Source organism: Macadamia integrifolia, unplaced genomic scaffold (genome assembly GCF_013358625.1).
Source record: "Macadamia integrifolia cultivar HAES 741 unplaced genomic scaffold, SCU_Mint_v3 scaffold378, whole genome shotgun sequence".
Taxonomy (NCBI): domain Eukaryota; kingdom Viridiplantae; phylum Streptophyta; class Magnoliopsida; order Proteales; family Proteaceae; genus Macadamia; species Macadamia integrifolia.
In genome coordinates this window covers 12,102-34,829 of record NW_024869817.1, presented here as the reverse complement: position 1 = coordinate 34,829, position 22,728 = coordinate 12,102, and the positions used below count along the sequence as shown (strand labels likewise).

The 22,728-nt window shown below is 41.7% G+C and overlaps 2 non-coding genes across 2 annotated transcripts; one reads left to right on the top strand and one right to left on the bottom strand.

The window, feature by feature from the left end:
* Positions 1 to 959: 959 nt before the first annotated feature.
* On the top strand, positions 960 to 1,066 carry LOC122068377. Its single transcript, XR_006137104.1, has one exon. It is a non-coding gene; the product is annotated as a small nucleolar RNA R71 (small nucleolar RNA).
* A 13,317-nt stretch (positions 1,067 to 14,383) lies between these two features.
* On the bottom strand, positions 14,384 to 14,490 carry LOC122068376. The gene has a single exon (XR_006137103.1). It is a non-coding gene; the product is annotated as a small nucleolar RNA R71 (small nucleolar RNA).
* Positions 14,491 to 22,728: the final 8,238 nt, after the last annotated feature.

Here is a 22,728-nt window from a genome sequence, read left to right as displayed (position 1 = left end):
TAGATGGGGAAGATTTAGGAACGCTCTGTAGGTACTCTCTACCACTCCTAAGGGCATAAACAACATTACATTGGTTAGAGGGCCCTTGTTGAGTCTGACCTTGTACTATATTCAGTGGTGCATTAGTTGGTCCTTGTGAACTAACAGGCTGATGATGCCTAGGGTTAGGCTCTGGTTGACTGGGTAAAGTTCCCTTCTCCCTCTCACGCATAATTGAGACAACTTGGGTAAGTTCTCTCGTAAGATTTTGATGGCTTGTCATGAGGAGGGCCATATTTTTTTCCAAGTCACTTATTCTACTTTCCTCTCCAGTGTTGGTAAACCCAGGGGGTTGCTGATAAGATGATAGAAGAGGGGCCCTAGGAAAACTCGCTTGAGGTCCTACATTTGACCTAGGAAAAGTATTTTGGGAAAAAGATTGTTGTGCAAAGGGAGGCCTTTGGGGTCCAGGTTGACCTTGATTATAGAAATTGGAAGGTCCTGCTTGGTTGCCCTGATTCCAAGAGAAATTTGGGTGATTTCTCCATCCTGGATTGTAGGTGTTACTATATGGATTATTCTGGTATAAGGCATTAACACTATCATTAGAAGTGCCCCCAGAGGTGTTGGGGCATTCTTCTATGACATGTCCAGGGGACTGGCACCAAGCACAAATCTTAACCAAATTGACTGATGATGGCTCTCTAGGAACAATAGCCTCAATCCTCTTGATTAGGCTATCCAAATGGGCTTCCTTGGCTACTATCCCATCCACAAAATATCCTTTTCCTCCTATGGTTCTTTCACTCTCTTGGGTTGATTCCCACTCACGGGTTTTGTCAGCTAAGTCAAGTAAGAATTCCCATACTTTTCCTTCATCTGTAAAGGATGTGAATCCCTCAGGGCACATAGACTCTATCATTTGTTTAGTTGGGTAATCAATACCCTCATAAATTATTTGACATAAATGCCATAGGTCTAGGCCATGGTGAGGGCATTCTTGGAGTAGATCCTTGAATCTCTCCATAAGTTTGGAAAATGACTCACTAGGCTTTTGCCTAAACTGAAGGATATCACTTCTAAGCTTATTGGTCTTGTGAGTTGGGAAAAACTTCTTAAGGAAGACAACTGTGAACTGTTCCCATGAGGTTATGGAATTTGTGGGTAATCCATACAACCACTTCTTAGCTTGGTCTTTCAATGCAAAAGTGATAAACCTAAGCTTAACAGCATCATCAGAAAGCTGTTGGATCTTAATTAGAACACATACCTCTTCAAATTCCCTTAGAAATAGGTATGCATCCTCAGAGGTCAACCCATGGAAGTGGGGCAACATAGTGATGTATTGAGATTTGAGTTCAAAATTATTGCCCTGGGCTTGTGGTAGAACTATGCAGGAAGGTTGGGCTGTTCTAGCAGGGTAGAACCTATCTTTCAGAGATTTAGGTGAAGGGTTTTGCTGTTGGTCTCCCATATTGAAGGATTTTAAAGAGAGCAAATGTATTGGGTCACTACTTGTTGGATCTCTTCTTTCTAACCGATTCTTAGTAGTACGTACCCACTTAACACTCATGCAACAGAAAAACTTTCCACAACTAAAGTAAGACAAGCACAAAAGAATGGATAGCAAAACTTTTTGATGATTTTTTTGATTTTTTGATTTTTTTTTGATTATTTTTTTGATTATTTTGCTTTTGGGAGCTTACCGGCAGGGATCCGGGGTTGCTCAGGTCAATTCCTGAGGTATTGCTACAGGGCGAAACCTGTCTTTATCATACTGTGAGGCATGGCGACCTCCACTGATACAACTATTATTGCAAGTTGTTCTTCTCAGGAATTCAATAAAAAAAAAAATATAAAGCAAAGCAAACAAAGCACTCCGATTTACCAAAAGAAAGTGAAAAATAACATGGAACTGTCTCCCCGGCAACGGCGCCAAAAACTTGTTTGAGATTTAAAATGTAACCGCAAGCGTACGGATCAGTGTAGCTACGGGTCGAACACAGGGAGAGCAGCCACTTTATTTTTTATTTCTTTTAATAATGCGAAAGTGAACTGATTAATGGTTGTGATCTAATTCTAATTACCATCCTAAAAATAACGTCCTAACCATTCGTCATCTAAGAATTTAAAGACGCAAGCCACGCAATTAAAATTAAATAAATAAATAACTGAAAATAAACAACCCACGCAATTAAAAAAAAATAATAATAAAGAAAAAAAATAAAAGCTGAAATAAAAATAAAGTAAAAGAAAGGGGATAAAGCTAGAGAGAGACTCACAAGTAGGTTTCTCTACTTAGCCCAAGGGATGCATCATAATATGAGCCTCCCTTCTTGACCAGAGAGTCACTCTTACAAGGGTTTCTCTACTTGGCTTTAGGGAAAGGGAGACAATTAAAATAAAAACAATAAATTGATGGTTCTATGGCTAGGAGGGGCAAAGCCAACACATACACTAGCCATGAACCTTAGGGGAAAGGGATAGCAATAATGTAATGACTGAAAATAAAAATCCCAAATTAAGAAAGAAAGGGTAGTCAGAAGAGGGAATGAGAGGGGGGAGAGAAGACTACTGAAGGAGCCTACTTACTTGAATCAATGCTTGAACTTGAAAAAAAATTGCTCCACAGCTCGTGATCTTGTCACCTAGATCTAAGCCTAGAACTATAACTTAAAAAATTACAACTCAATTGCATAAATCATAAACATAAAAAGAACTGAATAAAAATAAAAGAGTGCTTGCATTAATTGAAATAAAAAAAACTATTACAAAAGTGATTAAAGCAAAAATAGAGAAGAACTAGAACTAAAGAGAGAAAGAGGGAGAGAGAGAGCAACTAAAAAAAACTAGAAGAAGAATGAATTGTCTCCTCCTCTTACATGAGTTGTATTTATAGGGAATGGAGAGGTAGGGTAACAATTTTCTCTTTCCTAAAAGAGAGAAACCCACAATTGATTGTGAGATCTTTTGAGTCCAAAAGTGCTAAGATGGAGGAGAGAGAAGAGAGAAATAAATTTTGAGAAATTTCCTATAATTTTTTGCTTATTTTCTTTCCTTTTTTTTTCTAATTTATTTTTCTTCTTTTTTTCTCTCTCCTAATGACGATTTTTTTTTCTTCCTTTGTGTGATTTGGACAATCTTTGGTGATGATGTGGAGGAGAGAGAAGATTTGGACAATCTTTGGTTCTCCCTTTTTTTTCTTTCCTTTTTTTTTCTTCTCTTCTTGCTTCCACGATTTTGCTTTCCTTTTTTTTTTCCTTTTCTTCTCTTCTTGCTTCCACGATTTTGCTTGCTTCTAATTTGATGTGGAAATCCCCTCCATGCCCTTAGTGCTTTAAGTGAGTGAAAAGCAGGAAATCTTCAACAAATTCTCTAAAAAAAACAACCATGAGATTCGAACTTGAGACCTCTTGGTGAGCAAGGGAATTTTGTACACCATAGCTCACCAACTAAGCTAGGTAGTTGTTGTTACCAAAAACAAATCTTTAATCACTTAAGGATGTGGTCCATCGATCCTTGTTGGCATTTGGAGTATTCCTTGTACCTCTGGAACAATTGCAAACGGGCTGGTTCTGCATCACGGTTCAGTTCTGATCCATTATTCTTTTTCTGACCCGAAAAAGAATAATCATTTGTACGGGTGACCAAACGAATGTGCACTTTTAATTGAACACGTCCATCTTGCTCAGAATTTCATCCTCTTCGCAACCATGGAAAGAAATAGGACCTCTTTATGTGTAAAATTGAAGATATAGCACCCGATAGTCCTTAAGGCCTTGAAAATATAAAACCTGCAAAAAGAGAGTAAAACCCAAGGTAGCTCCATTCCAAATATGTAAAATGCATGTTTTACTACCCTAGATTTCACACATAAATGTGCTCATCAGGGATGATCTCTGGGCAGTGCATAGTGGGTGGAGGAAGACCAGGAGAAGGGTGTGGCTCAATATCCGACCACTGGGTTACTACTCTCTCTCCCAAATACCAGGCGTGACCCCACATTCCTCAAAAAAGGACTCGGTGCTTGGATAAGTGCTTAACCAAGGCTAATCTTTCAAGATTTAGAAATACGTGGTCATGGAATGGTCTCCAAGTAACCTACAAAACCAAGGAGAAGTATGTATAACAGAAGATGAAAGGAATATCAGTGTCAGATATGGCATACCTCAGTGAGATCGTTCAAAAGAGAATGAATAGTGGTCCCCAGAGGATGGCATCGAGCCCTGAGCACTTGATTATCTCCCCACTTCATGGCTACAGGGAAGAAGAATGCCTCAGGGTCCCTTAGTTTGGGAGCTATGGTCCCCAAGTGCTTAAAGCACTAAGGTTGTTTCAAGAAATTAAAGTAAGAAAGTGCAATCCAAATGAATGAAAGGAAATGGGTATAAGAAGGAAAGTTAACTGAATAATGAAGCCTACCCCCTTGAGGCCCCTATCTCCATAGGACAGTAGATCTAGGGATCATAGGAGATATGCATAGGCAGCCCCACCCCAGTCCCAAGTGTCTACTGTAGGAAGATCTCAAAGGAAGTACACTAGACCGATATCCACTCCCCCTCGGAGGTCGCTGAAGAGGCACTGACCCACAGCAAACAACAAGAAGAAGCAGGCCACTTGAGATATGTTACTTGGGTTCACCCCTAGGCCAAATTTCCACCATCGGGCACTAATCTCCCCTAGGCGGATGTGTGTCTGAGCGGCAACAATGGTGATGCCGGTCAGGTCTGTAAACTCCTGGACAATCAAAGCCCTGGGTAGGGTCATGGATCTACCCCCAAATATAATGCCTGTCAAAGCATAGAAGCACAAGGGCATGATGGTGATCTCGCCAACAAGAAGATGGAAAGAATGAGTACTCGGTGACCACCATTCCATTAGGGCTCCCACCAGTGCCGGGTTAAACTTTTAGGTCTCTACTAAAGCTAGCCAGCCCAGGTATGAAGCATTAACTGTTTGCTATACTCTAAGACGAAGCATCTTATGCCATGACTGAACCATGTTCGGATGGCCATACGAGGCCAAGGTTGGTGGGTCCTTCCCCTCATGCTAATGGAAATAAAAGATTGCAAAAAAAAAAAAAAAAAAAAACATACAACAAAAAGCAAAACAACATAAAAAGAAAGATAAAGTAAAAATAAAGGTAATCAAAATAATGAATACAATATAAAAACATACCCAAGAACCCCATATGGAGTTGCAGATGTGATTCCGACTGTTATGAAAGGTCTGCCTAGAGTACCAGTAGACCAGGCCCTCGTCCCTGTGGGAAGGATTGCTGCAACTCTCAAGTTGGACTTCTCCCAAAGTCTTTCTCTTTCTCCTAACAACCATATTTTCTAAAAATTGCAAGAAGCCTATAAAATTTTTGAAATTGCAAGAAGCCCTAGAAACTTTCTCAAATTGTAAGAAACCCCATAAAGTTTCCGAAATTACACAAAAGCCCACAAGAATATCAAATTCTCTAAATGAATCCTCCTTCAAGAACAAGATGAAGAATCCTCAAGAACTTCAAGAAAAGATGAAGATCTTCAAGAACTTCAAGAACTTCAAGACCAAAGTGAAAAACTCTAAGAACAAGAAGGAAAACTTCAAGAAAAGCCAGAGAGCTCCAGGAACTCAAAACTCACGCAGAAAAGTTAGAATGAAGCATGGACAAGGGGGACCATTTTATATAAAAAATTCGTTTTCCTAAAAATAAAATAAAATAAAATAATAAAAATATTCTAAATCAAGCATCAAAATTCAAAGTTCAAATCAAAAGATTCTAAATCAAGCATCAAAATTCAAAGTTCAAATCAAAAGCTTCCAAATCAAGCATCAAAATTCAAAATTCAAATCAAAAGATTCTAAATCAAGCATCAAAATCCAAAGTTCAAATCAAGCATCAAAATTCAAATTTAAATCAACAGACTCTAAATCAAGCATGAAAATTCAAAGTTCAAATCAAAAGATTCTAAATCAAGCATTAAAATTCAAATTTCAAATCAAAAGATTCCAAATCAAGACCTAAAATTCAAAGTTCAAATCAAAGTAAAAAATCAAGAATCAATTGTTAATGTCTTTTATAGGGTTGAAAGAGCTGCAAATTTCTTTTCTATAATTGACAGTACTAGATAGCCTAGCCTGGTTCGAAAGAACCTGCCTGGATGACCAGGTGGCCCAGCCCGATTTGAAAGAACCCGCCTGGATGACCAGATAGCCCAGCCTGGTCCAAAAGAACCCACTTGGAAGACCAAATAGCCCAGCTCGATTTGAAAGAACTCACCTGGATGACTAGGTAGCCCAGCCCAATTCGAAAGAACCCGCCTGGAAGACCAGATAGCCTAGCCAAGTTCGAAAGAACCACCCTTGATGACTAGATAGCCCAACCCGATTTGTAAGAACCCGCTTGGATGACCAGATAGCCCAGCCCAATTTGAAAGAACCCACGTGGAAGACCAGATAGCCCAGCCTGGTTCAAAAGAGCCCACCTAGAAGACCAAATCCCTAGGACTGGCAGATGGAGGTCTAGCCCAGGAAGAACATTTTTCATGCACTAACATCTTCTGTAGGGAGGGCTCAAATCTCTACAAAAGATGAATCCCTAGGACTAGAAAATGGAAGTCCAGCCTAGGAAGAACATATTTCAGGTACAACATTTTTCTACAGGGAGGGCTCAAATCTCTGCAAAACAATGGTTCAATATTTCATAACAAGATTGAAAGGGATCAATTTTTTTTCCTGTTATCAACAGTCCAAGTAAGTCCTCAACTTTAAAGTAGTTAAGAGATATTATCTGTTGCACTTTTCAACTCCATCATAAATGAACAAGATGGCAGTAGTATATGCTTCGGGTGATAAAATGTGGTCGTTCTTTTCTTTGCCCTTTGCCCTTTGGCACAGGCCTCGACCAAAGATGGGCATTCTGTAGACACCTAATTTTATCACTCTTCTTCGGCTATGATAAAATATGGATCTTGGATGCAACTTCTAGCTTTTGATCAATAGAGATGATAATGGAAACGTTCCCCTACCCGAAACCCTAGAAACCCCCACGTGGGAGAGAAGATGGTCCAATTTTGACTTTTTATATATGAAAGAATCTGGTTAAGATGAACATATGGATGGATAGTGCTCGAGAATACGATTCGGATGATATATGGCACATCAAAATTGGACCAGCAGATCTCCCATAATCATCACAGGAAAAACCCATAATCGTTGGTCAACAGGCCAGCCCGCACGCATGCCTGCCGCCCATGGGCTGCAGTGCATGCTGCCTACCCAACCCAACCATGCACTGCCCAGCCCAGCCATATACTACCTAGCCCAGTGGCCTATGCCCCCACGGCCAGTAGCCAGTGCCCCCACACCACTGCCAGGGCCCTCGAGGGCACAGGCTTGTGCCCCCGTGGGCACATACCTATGCCCATGCCCTGTTGTCTACATGCTGGCCAGCAGGCCAGCCCATAAACATATGCATGCTGGCTACTACCCAGCATGCCTACCTGATACCACCCGTGCCTCCTTTGCCATGTTCTGCCCATGTCATGGTGCCATGCTACGGGCCGTACACCCACCTGGCACTACCCGTGTGCCTTACACTGCACACCCACATGCCACTACCTGAGCACCATGCATCGTACACCCATGACATCACCCGCATTGCCTAGTCTCCTACACTAACCATGCCTTGGGCACTTCGGCCTAGTCCCGCGTGCCACCATTCATGGCCGGGATTGTTCCCCTGACCCAATGGGTGAAGAAATTCCCTCTTCACCCACTTAAGACCAAAAAATCCCTTTTTTAATAAGGATTCTCTCTCCCAAGAACCCACTTTTTACCCATTGGACAAAAACCTTCTCCCATCCATTTTGATCCGAGAACCTCTTTTACCTAGTGTATAAAAGCCCTATCCCCCCTCTTTAGGCAAGAACCCTTCTTTCATCAGTTGGATAAAAATGTTCCTCTTTCCCATTGGCCGAAAAAACCTATAAATACCCCCTCCTTTGGATTTCACACACCAAAACCTCACCTCACTCCCTTGTAGTGAAACTCTCCTCCCCTCCCCCTCTTGATTTTCTTCGAGTCTTCGGAGCAATCTTTGTCAAGATCTAAAATCTTGTTCGGATCTTCGAAGTGTTCTTCGGGACTTTGAAGAACTTTAATCCAAATTCTTAGTTCAATCCAGTGTTTGTCAAAAATAGTATATTCTTCAACCCCCTCCTTTGAGTGTTCTTGAGTTTTACCCAAAGTAGAAACCCCCCTTTTGAGGTTCTTCGGGTCTACGGAGAGATCTTTGTCAAGATCCGAAACTTTGTTTGGATCTTCAAAGTGTTCTTTGGGGCTTTAGAGATCTTTAGTCCATTTTTAGGTCAATCCGTTTTTTTCCAAAAATAGCAGATCCTAGCAGAAGCCCTGTTTGAGTGCCCCTGAAATCTTTTCAAAAATAGCTATTCCCAGCTGAAGCTCTGCCAAAGTGCCACCTCAGCCTAACCCTCCCCTAGCCTATCCCTAGCAGAAGCTCTGCCAGAGTGTAGCCTAGCCCTCCCATAGCCTATCCCCAGCGGAAGCTCTACCAGAGTGCCACCTCATCCTAAGCCTGAAAATAACCTTCCCTAGCCCAAGCTCTATCCGAGTTTAAATCCAGAGATAGCCTTCCCTAGCCGAAGCTCTGTCCGAAATCTAAATCTGAAAGTAACCGTTCCTAAGTTGAAACCCTATTTGCATACCATCACAATCAACATCTCTCAAGAAATGAAGTTGGAGGTCAAGACCATCTTGTCCAGAGCCAAGAGAAAATAAAAGACAGTCCAAGCAGGTACTAATATGAGCCCACCCCTCTTAACCTGAAATAGGGGTCAAATTTAGATGTAATCTCTCTCCTCATTTAAGCATAATGTAGATATCTAATTGACCTTGTTTTAATGTACATAGTAGTTTCAATTCAATCAACGTATATATATGTGATAACTTAACCATGCATATGGAATAGTAATAGTTCTTAAGCATCTAGTAGGAAGACCAGTTGAACCGAGCAGATTGGGTGCCTAACACCTTCTCAACTCTATAACCTGACACTTACCCTAAATCTCTGGACCAGACTAACTTTTGGGCCCTTTTCTCCAGAATTGGGCCCACCCCTGGGTCCTAGGCCCATAATCCTAGGTGGTGACTCAAAACCCTTTTGCATGATCCCGATCCTCATATTGGACCATCATCAAATCCCTATCTCAATTAGTAAATTTTACATTCTTACGAAATAGGCCTCCACGTATCTTTGAGCGAAAATACAGTAGTGCGGGGCCCGCAAGTAAAGCATACATGACAAACCCCTCCCTTCACATGAAAGAGAAGGAGAGAGGAGAGAGGATGGGATGCAAGTCCTTTCCCCCCCAAGGGAAGACAGACATCAGTCCATCTCCGGCCGCTGCCCTCACACTATTATACTCTAATTCCGCTGAAATTGGTTTGGTTCATATTGTGAGATTATTTATGTTAATATACTACTATCAGAGATCTTGGTAGGTTCATAAGATAGCTACGCATCTTACTCACACCTCCGGTATTCCTAATGGTAAGTTGGATTTACTGGAATTAGGGTGTGACAGCTTGGTATCAGAGCACGAGGCTCTGCCTTAACTCGCAATCTCAACCGAACTATGACTTGGGGATTAGGATTTAAATAAAAATCTCAAAGACAACAATTAATAGAAATTGTACAACTAGGAGACAAGTATAGGTGTCAAAGCCATTTCATTATAATAAAAGAACTGAGTATATAAGCTTACACCAAAATTTTCTTGAAATAAAAGGCAAAAAATAAGAAATCCTAACTAGCCTAAAAATCTAGGAATTCAAATAACAAAAGCAAATGACAGGAAATAAGTTTCAACTAACAACTAGAAAATGAGAACTGAAAAGAAAGCATAAAAAGGGAAATCCTAGACTACCTGGAAACATAAGCCACTATTGTTGCTGGTCCTACTACTGATTCTGTCCATGGCCTTAAGCTCGGTTTTGACCCTATGCTCCCAACTCTGGCACTGGAATGGCAAGGTCGAAGACCATTTCCTGCATCTATGTCTTAATGGAGGCCACCCGGGTGTCCAAATGGCAGTAGTTCCTATCCACACTCTCCAGTCGAGTATCCATCATCCTTAGTATGCTGGTGGTGGTGTCCAGATGAGCCATCACGTCATTGAGTCCATAGGGCCTTGAACCCCTAGTGCCACAAGAAGAGGAGGTAACTGAAATCCCCATAGTCGGAGGGTTAGGTGGTGGAACCACCCTAGTAGGAGGCACATGTGGAGGGTCAGCACCTCCATCACCCTTATGATCACCATTATGACCACCTCCATCACCAACTCCTGGTTGGTCCTCTACCTCCATTGGCTGCTCCTCCTCATCTTCATCCTCAGTGACCTCATTCATGTTCAGCTTCATCTTCTTTAGAGAGTCTTGGTTGAAGTCCAAGACATCAGTTCCCAAGCTTTCCTTGCCCTCCAAGGTCAAGCTAAGGCATAGGAAGACCTCAGTCAGAATTCGACCATAGCAGAGGTTTCTGGCCCTATGTGCTCCTCCCTCAGCCCTTATCACCATAGTCCACATCAATGGATAAGGGAGGCAAACCTGCAGCCTCATGTAGACGCAGTAAGTGATGTAGGCATGAAGAATGGATACCTCATCAAAATGGCCGCTGGTGGGAAGGACATTCAATTGGATAACCCGATGGTGGTATGTTCGATGAATCTTCCCGGAATGCCACACCCGTGGTACAATGTGATTATTATCAGAAGCAAAAAATAGTCTGGCATGGCCAATGGTGACCCCGGTGTCTTGATTTCCAAGAGGGGGTCACCAAGGGTTTGGTGGGTGACCGATGGACGCATCCCGAGATCGATAAACTCCTAATCACGGCTAAGGATTGTATCATTGTGTAGTCGATGTGCGGTTCTGAGACCAAGGATATAGCCTAATATGTCGTAGTAGCATTACCCAACTTAGTTGTGTTGTTAGGTGGTTTAATAATCAAAAGGATTGCATCATTTGCATTATGGACTATGTGTTTAATTCCTGTTCATGTCATCATGGAATATTATATATGCGAATGCTTGTGCTTGGTTGTGTATGAACCCCACCCCTCATTGAGGAAGTTGAAAGCTCACCCCACGTATATGCTCCTTTTTAGATGATGATGTAGGTACTATAGTTCCGCTTGGTGGTGGCTTGACCTCGGCAAGGCTGACTATGGAGTAGGTCACTAGTGGATACCAAAAGCCAAAGAGCATGATCAAGATTGTGCCTGTGACTATTGTGCATACGCAGCACCATGAGGTTCAAACCCTAGGTGTTTCTATTGTGACCAGTCATAGCCTGGACATGCCCCCACTAGAGGCCGGGTGATGCACCTTATACCCTGCCACCTAGGCCCCAGCAGGCTTATGCAGCCAATCGACCAGTCCAACCATCACAGGGCCAGAGATCACGAGGAAGGGTATTTGCTATGACCACAGAGGATGCAGAGGCTACACCAGGTGTAATGTCAAGTACATTATTGATATCATTTTTACCTGCACATGTGCTATATAACTCAAGAGCATTGATGAGCACATTTATGTGTGAAATCTAGGGTAGTAAAACATGCATTTTACATATTTAGAATGGAGCTACCTTGGATTTTCCTCTCTTTTTGCAGGTTTTATATTTTCAAGGCCTTAAGGACTATCGGGCACTATATCTCCAATTCTACACATAAAGAGGTCCTGTTTCTTATCATGGTTGCGAAGAAGATGAAATTCTGAGCAAGATGGACATGTTCAATTAAAAGTACACATTTATTTGGTCACCCCTACAAGTGATTATTCTTTCTGGCCCAGAAAAAGAATAATGGATCAGAATTGAACCGAGATGCAGAACCAGCCAGTTTGCAATTGTCTCAGAGGTACAAGGAATACTCCAAATGCCAACAAGGATCGATGGACCACATCCTTAAGTGATTGAAGTTTCATTTTTGGTAACAACAACTACCTAGCGTAGTTGGTGAGTTGTGGTGTGCAAAATATCTTGCTTATTAGGAGGTCTCAAGTTCGAACCTCTTACCTGCCATTTTGTTGAGGTTTTTTTTAGAATAGTTTCTCTCTCCTACTCATCACTCAAAGGAGGTCGGCCAAGATAGTTGTACGCAAGTTTGAAGAAGAGAGAGAGAGAAAATAAGAGAAAAAATAGGAAAAAAGAAAATAAGAAAAGAAAAGATAAGGGCATGGATGGAATTTCCCATTAAAATAGAATATTGTCCAAATCCAAGGAAGGAAAATTGGCCAAGGGGGGTTTCTTGCGCAAGAAGAGAGAGAAAAATAGAAAAAGGGAGAAAAATAGGAAAGAAAAAGGTAAGAAAAATCGTGGGAGATCTCTCTCCACACGTTTTCTCCCTTCTCTCTCCTCCACCTCATCAACAAGATAAAAAAAAATCTTTGTTTTTTAGAAGCTAAAATCATTAGCTTCCCTCCCCCATTCTCTATATAATAGAATTAACATAAGCGGAGGAGGCACTTCATTCTTCTTCTAGGGTTTTTTTTTTTTAGTTGCTCTATCTCTTTCTCTAATTTTCTCTTTCTCTAGCTCTAGTTCTAGGTTTATGCTTTAAACATTTTTGTAAGTTCTTTTTATTCAATTAATGCAAGCACTTTTGTTTTTAATTCAGTCTTTTATTTTTATTATTTAAGCAATTGAAGTTGTAATTTTCAAGTTCTAGTTCAGGCTTAGTTCTAGGTGACAAGAACAAGCTATGAAGCATGTCTTTCAAGTTCTATTTTTTTCTTCAGATTTATTTTCTTTAGTACTAGAAATTTCAGATTTGGTTTATTCCAAATCTATTTTTTAGTATTGGTAGTATCTCAAATTGATCAAGTTTTCAGTTCACGAGTTGAAGTTCGAGTAAGTAGGCTCCCTCAGTAGTCTTCTCTCCCCCCTCTCATTTCCTCTTATGACTAGCATTTCTTTCTTAATTTAGGATTTTAATTTTAGTCGTTATATTATTTCTATCCCTTTCCCCCAAGGTTCATGGCTAGTGTATGTGTTGGCTTTGCCCCTCCTAGCTATAGAACCATCAATTTATTACTTTTATTTTAATTATCTCCCTTTCCATAAAGACAAGTAAAGTAACCCTTGTAAGAGTGACTCTCTGGTCAAGTAGGGAAGCTCATATTATGATGCATCCCTCGGGCTAAGTAGAGAAACCTACTTGTGAGTCTCTCTCTAGCTTTATCCCCTTTCTTTTACTTTATTTTTATTTCAGCATTTTTTTCTTTATTATTTTTTTTTAAATTACGTGGGTTATTTATTTTCAGTTATTTATTTATTTAATTTTAATTATGTTGCTTGTGTCTTTAAATTCTTAGATAACGAATGGTTAGGACGTTATTTTAGATACATATGTTTAGGACAGTAATTAGAATTAGATCACAACCATTAATCGGTTCACTTTCACATGATTAAAAGAAGTAAAAAAGTAAAGTGACTGCTCTCCCTGTGTTTGACCCATAGCTACACTGATCTGTACGCTTGCGGTTACAGTTTAAATCACAACAAGTTTTTGGTGCCGTTGTCGAGGAGATAGTTCCATGTTATTTTTTACTTTCTTTTGGTAAATTGGAGTGCTTTGTTTGCTTTGTTTTGTTTTTCCTTTTCTTTTATTGAATTCCTGAGAAGATCAACTTGCAATAATAGTTGTATCAGTGGAGGTCGCCATGCCTCACAGTATGATAAAGACAGGTTTCGCCCTATAGCAGTACCTCAGGAATTGACCTGAGCAACCCCGGATCCCTGCTGATAAGCTCCCCAAAAGCCAAAAAAATCAAAAAAATCAAAAAAAAAAAGTTTTTCTATCCATTCTTTTGTGCTTGTCTTACTCTAGTTGTGGGTAGTTTTCTATTGCATGAGTGTTAGGTGGGTACGTAATACTAAGAATCGGTTAGAAAGAAGAGATCCAACAAGTAGTGACCCTATACATTTGCTCTCTTTAAAACCCTTCAATATGGGAGACCAACAGTAGAACCCTTCACCTAAATCTCTAAAAGATAGGTTCTACCCTGCTAGAACAACCCAACCTTCCTGCACAGTTCTACCACAAGCCCAGGGCAATAATTTTGATCTCAAATCTCAATATATCACTATGTTGCCCCACTTCCATAGGTTGACCTCTGAGGATGCATACCTATTTCTAAGTGAATTTGAAGAGGTATGTGTTCTAATTAAGATCCAATAGCTTTCTGATGATGCTGTTAAGCTTAGGTTTATCATTTTTGCATTGAAAGACCAAGCTAAGAATTGGTTGTATGGGTTACCCAAAAATTCCATAACCTCATGGGAATAGTTCACAGTTGTCATCCTTAAGAAGTTTTTCCCAACTCACAAGACCAATAAGCTTAGAAGTGATATCCTTTAATTTAGACAAAAGCCTAGTGAGTCATTTTCCAAACTTATGGAGAGATTCAAGGATCTACTCTAAGAATGCCCTCACCATGGCCTAGACCTGTGGCATTTATGTCAAATAATTTATGAGGGTATTGATTGCCCAACTAAACAAATGATAGAGTCTATGTGCCCTGAGAGATTCAGATCCTTTACAGATGAAAAAAAGGCATGGGAATTCTTACTTGACTTAGCTGACAAAATCGTGAGTGGGAATCAACCCAAGAGAGTGAAAGAACCATAGGAGGAAAAGGATATTTTGTGGATGGGATAGTAGCCAAGGAAGTCCATTTGGATAGCTTAATCAAGAGGATTGAGGCTATTGTTTGGTTAAGATTTGTGCTTGGTGCCAGTCCCCTAGAGATGTCATAGAAGAATGCCCCAACACCTCTGGGGGCACTTCTAATGATAGTGTTAATGCCTTATACCAGAATACTCCATATAGTAACACCTACAATCCAAGTTGGAGAAATCACCCAAATTTCTCCTGGAATCAGAGCAACTAAGCAGGGCCTTCCAATTTCCATAATCAAGGTCAACCTAGACCCCAAAGGCCTTCCTTTGTATAACAATCTTTTTCCCAAAATACTTTTCCTAGGTCAAATGTAAGACCTCAAGTTAGTTTTCCTAAGGCGCCTCTCCTATCATCTTATCAGTAACCCCCTGGGTTTACCAACATTGGAGTGGCAAGTAGAATAAGTGACTTGAAAAACAATATGGCCCTCCTTATGACAAGCCATCAAAATATTACGAGAGAACTTACCCAAGCTGTTTCAATTATGCATGAGAGGGAGAAGGAAACTTTACCCAGTCAACAAGAGCCTAACCCTAGGCATCATCAACCTGTTAGTTCACAAGGACCAACTAATGCACCACTGAATATAGTACAAGGTCAGACCCAACAAGGGCCTTCTAACCAATGTAATGTTGTTTATGCCCTTAGGAGTGGTAGAGAGTACCAACAGAGCATTCCTAAATCTTTCTCATCTATTACTCCTATTAACTCTCCTTCAGTTGAGGACACAAGTGTGCCTTTTGTTTCAGGTTCGTTTGATGAACCTAAAGATTTTTCTGAAACTAAAGATGATTTGGTTGAGGAAACCAAAAATGATTCTTTTAAATAGGGACAAATCCCTAACAGTCTTTATGTTCATCCTGTCCCATTTTTCCTAATTGCTTGGTAAACAAAAGGAAGACTGCTTCTATGGACAAAATTTTAGAAGTCTTCAAAAAGGTAGAATTGAACATCCCTCTTTTGGATGCCATATCTCAGATCCCCACCTATGTAAAGGTACTGAAAGATTTGTGTACTCACAAACGTATCACTAGTGTACCCAAAAAGGAGCTCTTGGCAGGTAATATTAGTGATGTGCCTTTCTAAAGTTCCACACCCGCGGTACGATGTGATTGTAGCTGGAGGCGGGAACCTATTCGACATGGCTGATGTGTTACTGGTGCCGTGACTACTAAGAGGGGGTTATTAGGGGTTTGCTGGGTGACCCATGGACGCATACGGGGATCGGCAAGCTTTTAATCACAGCTAGGGTTTGTATCGCTACATAGTCAATGTCGTTTCCGAGATGAGGGATATAGCCTAATGCGCCATAATAGCATTTACTAGACTTAGTTTGTATTGTTAGGTGGATAATAAACAAATAAACTACATCACGAGCATCATGGACTATGTGTTTAACTTCAGCAATCATGCATCATAAATTACTATTGCTATTGACTTGCTTGGATGTACTTGATCCTACCCCTCACTGAGCGAGTTGGAATGCTCACCCCACGTATATACTTCTTTTTAGATGATGATGTAGGTACCGTGGTGCCAATGGTGGGTGACCCAGTATCTTATGGGTCAGAGTATGGTGTGAGCAACTGGTGGATGCCAGAAACAGGGGAGCACGATCAGGACTGCGCTTGCGACAACTATGCTTACGTCGCACTATGAGATTGTACATCATACTTTGATACTTTTGGATATATTTATGGATTGTATATTTTTTTGAGATTATATTATATATCATGGATGAATGTAATAGAATAACTCAGTTATTGCTATTATATTTCCATTAGATGTTTTCCCATTTTACTTATATTTCTACTACTATACTCTGATTCCTCTGTTTGTGTTGGTCTATGATGTGAGATTATGACAATATTAAGATACTACTATCCGAGATCCTGGTAGATTGGTAACACAGATATATGTCTTACTCACTCCGCCAGTATTCCAAATGGTAAGTTAGGTCTGCCGAGAGTGGGGTGTGACAACTATGGCATCAAAGCGCAATGCTCTGCCTTAACTCACAATCTCAGCCAAACCATGATTTTGGGGAAATTAGGATTAAATAAAAATCTCAAGACAACAATAATAGAATTTACACAATTAAAGGACAAGTATAGGTGTTAAAGCCGTTTTATTATAATAGAGAATTTGAATACCCAACTTACACTTTCATAAGAAAAATAAAGTATTAAAAGTAGGAAATCCTAACTAATCTAATTCTAGGAAATTAAACAACTGAAGCAAATGACATAATGTAAAATTTCAACCAAACCTAAATCATCAAACTTGAATAAAACTTGGAAAGGGAAATCCTAAAAGCTACAGCGGCAAATATGCCTCTACTCTTGTTGCTCTTGCCACTGTTGCTGCTGGTTCTATCCTTGGCCCTGAGCTTGGTTCCAACCATGTGTTCCTGGAGGAGGCACCGGAATGCCAAGGTGGAAGACTATCACCTACATCTGAGCCTCCAGAGAGGCCACTCTATTGTCCATAAGACAATAGGTCCTGTCCATACTTTCGTGGCGACTGTCTATGCTCCTCATCAGTGGCATAGTGGTATCCAAACGGGTCATAACATCATTGAGATCATAAGGCCTCTCATCCTTAGTAATCCGAGATGTAGAAGCCATCATAGAACCCATAGCCTAGGGATCAGGTGGTGGAGGCCCACCAACCCCAGCAGCTTCACCTCCTGCCCCACCAGCACCTCCACCAACATCATCAGCACCGCCACCCTCTACCTCCATTGGCTGCTGACCCTCTCTTGGAATAGGTGTCACCTCCCTCAGATCTATGGTCATCTTCCTCAGAGAGTCTTGGTTGAAGTCTGTGACCTCTTCACCCAATCGAGCCTCTCCCTCTAAGTCCACCCCAAAGCGACGAAAGATGTCAGTGAGTATCCTTCCATAGCATAGGCTTCCTGCTCGGTGATCCACTCCTTCGGACCAAAGTACCATGGTCCACGTAAGGAGATAAGGGAGACATATCTGTGCCCCTATGTACATGCAGTATGTCACATTCATCTGAATCCCACGGCAGACAACCTTTGGAGTAGCAAAATAGTTGACTGAATGGTTCCATCCCTTGTGTTCCTTAGTCAGCATGTCATTGATCTCCTAAAAGGTATCGGGACTTTGAAATTCATATGCCAAAGTCTGAGGCGGGCAGTACACTAGGTCATCGGCATTGCTGACCATTAGAATATTGGCCAACTGCCCCATGTCGAAGGAGATCTCCACCCCCTTCACATAGGATGTGATCCGCATCTCTTCAGTACCCCTATTCAGGCACTACAAGTCGGAGTAGAACAGCCTAACCAGTGTGGTGTAGTAGTATCTGTTAGGTTTTGAGATACGACACCACCCAACCTCATCAAACTATTGCCTAAGATGGAATACATAGAAGTTATTAGTCCTCACATAGACTCCTAGGTCCACATTGCGGCGCTTAAAAAGTTCCCAATAGTCTCGCTCAGCCACAGAGCGGAATAGAATGGGGTTGAACTGCTCAGTGGTGTCTTGCTCCTCTTGTATAAGAGCACGTCGGGTACGTACAAGGCATCCAGACATCGTTGCAAGATGATTCCTAAGGATTTGGAATGGAAAACCTAGTTAAAAGGCTGAATGCAAAACTCACAGAGAAGAAACTCACAAAGACTAGGTTACAGAGAGAGAAAACATACCTTGGATGCGAATGCAGCGCCGATCGATCATGAAATAGTGAGAGGAAGGTAGGGAATAGGTAGCAAAAGACTTCTTAGCCGTTTCCACACCTTTCTCACAAGAGCAAATAGGGTTTTGTATGAATAAGCCAAGACCCGAGCCTATTTTGGCCAATTTAGTACCACCAGAAACAGCCCACCGAAAACACTGGGCATGCTTCCGATGCCTGTTTTCGGTGAAGGGAAAAGTTGGGTTTTACCTCTGTTTTGCCCACCAAAAATACCAGTGATATTTCTGGTGGCTAAACCATATTTTTGGTGGTGTGACCCCGTGTTTCTGGTGGACTCTTTTGGAAAGTAAATCATTTTATTTTTCAAATCTAAAATTTTATTTTGGTTACTTTAATGGTGCGACCCTTTGGGATGTGCACGCGATCGGATCCTAATGTGTGTAGACCCCACTTATGCATGCCCTAGCCCTAATTTTGATTGTTGTATACGCGTAGGACCTGCTATGCATGCATGTGTTCCCATTTATATGCAACTTTATTTATGCATGTGCAATAATCAGATTCCTTCACAGGAATCATGTCACGCCAGAACACCCGATCCCAATCCCAATCACACCCGTCGCCTCCTGCTTCCCCTACACGGAATTAGGATAGATCCTACAATGCACCTTTGGCTCTGCCTGTACTTACAGCCCAGGATGTGGCATCCATTATGAATAACATGATGCGGGAAGTGGAAGAAAGGTAAAACCAGTTTATGGTCGGGATTGATAATAGAATTCAAGCAACAATGGAAGCTCGTAATGCACTGCCCGCACCTTCTACTCCACCGGCACCCATTCTAGTATCCGTTAGATCAATAAACCTTCAAACATCTAGTGAGGCACAAGTGCATGGGCATGTACAAGACTTGATGTCGAAACAAGCTCAAGCCCATATAGAGGGATGGACAGACGTGATAAAAATGATGGAGAAGCTTCAACGGCTTAGGCCCCATATTTCTCCAAGGTGGGGAAAGACCCGTTGTATCCATCAAGATGGATTGGTAAAATGGAGAAGGTTTTTAGACTGATGGGCTACATCGATGAGCATAAAATTTTGTGTGCGGGCTATTAGTTACAGAATGAAGCAGATAATTGGTGGAGTGCCACCGAGCCTATTTTGAGGGCTAGTAAATCGAACCCTACTTGTGCAGACTTCAAAGGGGCCTTCTTTGAGAACTATTTTCTGGAAAGCTTCCGAGATAGGAGAGAGAGTGAGTTCTCTCAGTTGGTTTAAGGTTCCTGATCTGTGCACGAGTATCAGTAGCGCTTCAAGGAGCTATTCCATTTTTCTCTTGAGCATCTCAGAGGTGATAGGGCTAAAGCGAAGAAGCTTGAGAAAGGATTGAGACCAGGTATTGGGCCAACCATTGTGGGGTTGAAATTGTAAACCTATGCAGAGGTGGTCCAAGTGGCCAAGTCTATTGAAGACCGGTATAGGGATAACTACATGGCTCAGCAAGGAACGAAAAAGAGGCCAATGAGATCTACTGATTATAGGGGAGGCAGCAAACCCTTTCGAGTGCCTTATGTCAACCCAACCCTAGTGTAATTTAGGAGGCCTGATGCTAGTCAGACTTCCCAACCCTCCCGATCTAGTGCTGTATCTCAGTCTTTAGGATCGAGCCCGAGATACTTTCATTGTGATCAGTCGGGCCACATGGCGAGGACATGCCCCCATCAAAGGATAGGTGATGCACCCTACACTATGCCACCTAGGCCCAAGTAGACATATTTAGCCCCTAGACCAACATAGCCCCTATAGGGCTAGAGACCACAGAGCAGAGTGTTTACTATAACTATAGAAGATGCTGAGGCTGCACCCGGTGTAGTGACAGGTACATTATTGATATTATTATTGCCTGCACATGTGTTATTTGACTCAGGAGCCTCACATTCATTTGTGTCACCGGCATTTACAAAAGAGATGAACATTCCACCCAAGGGACTGACTCAATGTTTGGCTGTGAGCACCCCTACAAGAAGTGTGGTGGTTTGAACTATGTTTATGAGCCTTGCCCAGTGACCATAGGTGATCATGAATTGAATGTTCACTTGATCGAGTTCGATATGACCGACTTCGACGTGATTTTAGGAATGGACTGGTTGTCTGCATATAGCACTAGTGTGCTATATGCAAAGAAGGCAATCATTTTTAGACCTCATGATGATGATGAGTTTGTGTTCCAAGGGGATAAGCCCAAGAAACATATAAAAGTTATCATATCCGCACTCGAGATGAAGAAGCTATTGGATAAGGGATGTCAAGGCTACTTAGCATCTGTGATGGATACTGAGGTAGAGATTAGGCCATTGACTGAGCTAGATGTGGTGAGGGAATTTCCTGATGTATTTTTGGATGACTTGATAGGTTTAACCCCGGACCGAGAGATAGAATTTGCTATAGACCTACTCCTCGGCTTAGCACTAGTGTCAAAGGCCCCTTACCTCATGGCCCCCACAGAGTTGAAGGAATTGCAAGTGCAACTTCAAGACCTTCTGAAGAAGGAATTCATGAGACCTAGCGTGTCTCCATGGGGAGCACCGCTATTGTTCGGTAAGAAGAAAGACGGAAGTATGAGATTGTGTATAGATTACTGGGAGCTTAATAAGCTGACCATTAAGAACCGGTACCCTTTGCCAAGGATAGATGATTTATTTGATCAGTTGCAAGGTGCCAAGGTGTTCTCCATGACCGACCTTAGATCAGGCTACCACCAGCTCAGGATCAAGGATAGTGATGTCAGTAAGACAACTTTTAGATCAAGTATAGACATTATGAATTCTTGGTAATGTCATTTGGGTTAACCAATGCACTGGCTGCATTTATGGATTTGATGAACTGGGTGTTCCAGGATGTCTTAGATAAGTTTATGATAGTATTCATTGATGACATTTTGGTCTACTCCAAGAGTGCAAAGGAACATACTGTTCACCTGAGGTTAGTACTGTAACAGCTGGGAGAGAAGCAATTTTATGCCAAATTCAGCAAGTGCGAGTTTTGGCTGTCACAAGTGGCATTCCTAGGCCACATTGTTTCAGCCAAGGGTATAGAGGTTAACCCAGGCTGAGCTTCACATATGCCAGGATAGGAAATTTGGTCTTCTAGGTGGGTTCTTTCGAACCAGGCTGGGTTATCTGGTCTTCAAGGCATGTTCTTTCAAACCGGGCTAGGCTATCTGGTCTTCCAAGCGGGTTCTTTCGAATCGGGTTAGGCTATCTGGTCTTCTATGCGGGTTCTTTCGAATCGGACTGGGCTATCTGGTCTTCCAGGAGGGTCCTTTCAAACCAAGCTACGCTAGCTGGTCTTCCAGGCCAATTCTTTCGAACCGGGTTGGGCTATCTGGTCTTCCAGGTGGGTCCTTTCGAATTGAGCTGGGCTATCTGGTCTTTCAGGCAGGTACTTTCAAATCGGGCTAGGCTATCTCATATTCTAGGAGCTCCTTTCGAATCGGGCTGGGCTATCTGGTCTTCTAGGTGGGTCCTTTCGAACTGGGCTGGGCTATCTAGTCTTCCAGGTGCGTCATTTTAAACCGGGCTGGGCTATCTGGTCTTCTAGGCAGGTTCATTCAAACCAAGCTGGGCTATCTGGTCATTTTCCAATTAACTCTTGACTTCCTTTGGCTGATATGCTCTTTCTCAGGTCACCCCAGAGGTCTATGCTAAGATTAGGAGGATGCACTATGGCCTGTGAGAGGTGATAGTTGCCAAGGATCGGGAGATTGCTTAGTAAGGTGCACTGATTCAGGACCTGACCCAAAGGTTAGAGCAGGTTGGAGTAGCATCCGTGGACTCCCTGGTGCTTCATGAGGAATGTTTAGAGTACGGTTTATACGATGGTTTCTGACCCATAAGGATTTGTTCTTGCATTTCCTGCAAACAAAAACACATGGATTACTTTATTTCAACGTCTCTACGAAAACTCACTTTTGGCACAAAAGAAAATCTCCCTTCCTCTTTTTTTTTTTTTTTTTTTTTGTTTGCTTGCAATGCTTAGGCACAATCAATTCCATAACTCAAGTCATAATTAGAATAATCGGGATAACACAAAAATGTAAATACTTCCTCATTCCATTACCAAGTGAATTACATGAAAAGGGGGACTACTTTCCTAGCACAGATGGGATAGGTGAATAATAAGGTGGGAAGACAATTCTTGAGGTGGATGAAAGTTCACTAACTCTTCTGGGTTCGTCTCCTCGAGCTCGTATTGTTGGTTGATGTACATAGGCAAATAAAAGGACGTGTGTGTCAATCCTATCAGTTTGACATAGTTGTGGCCAGGGGTCT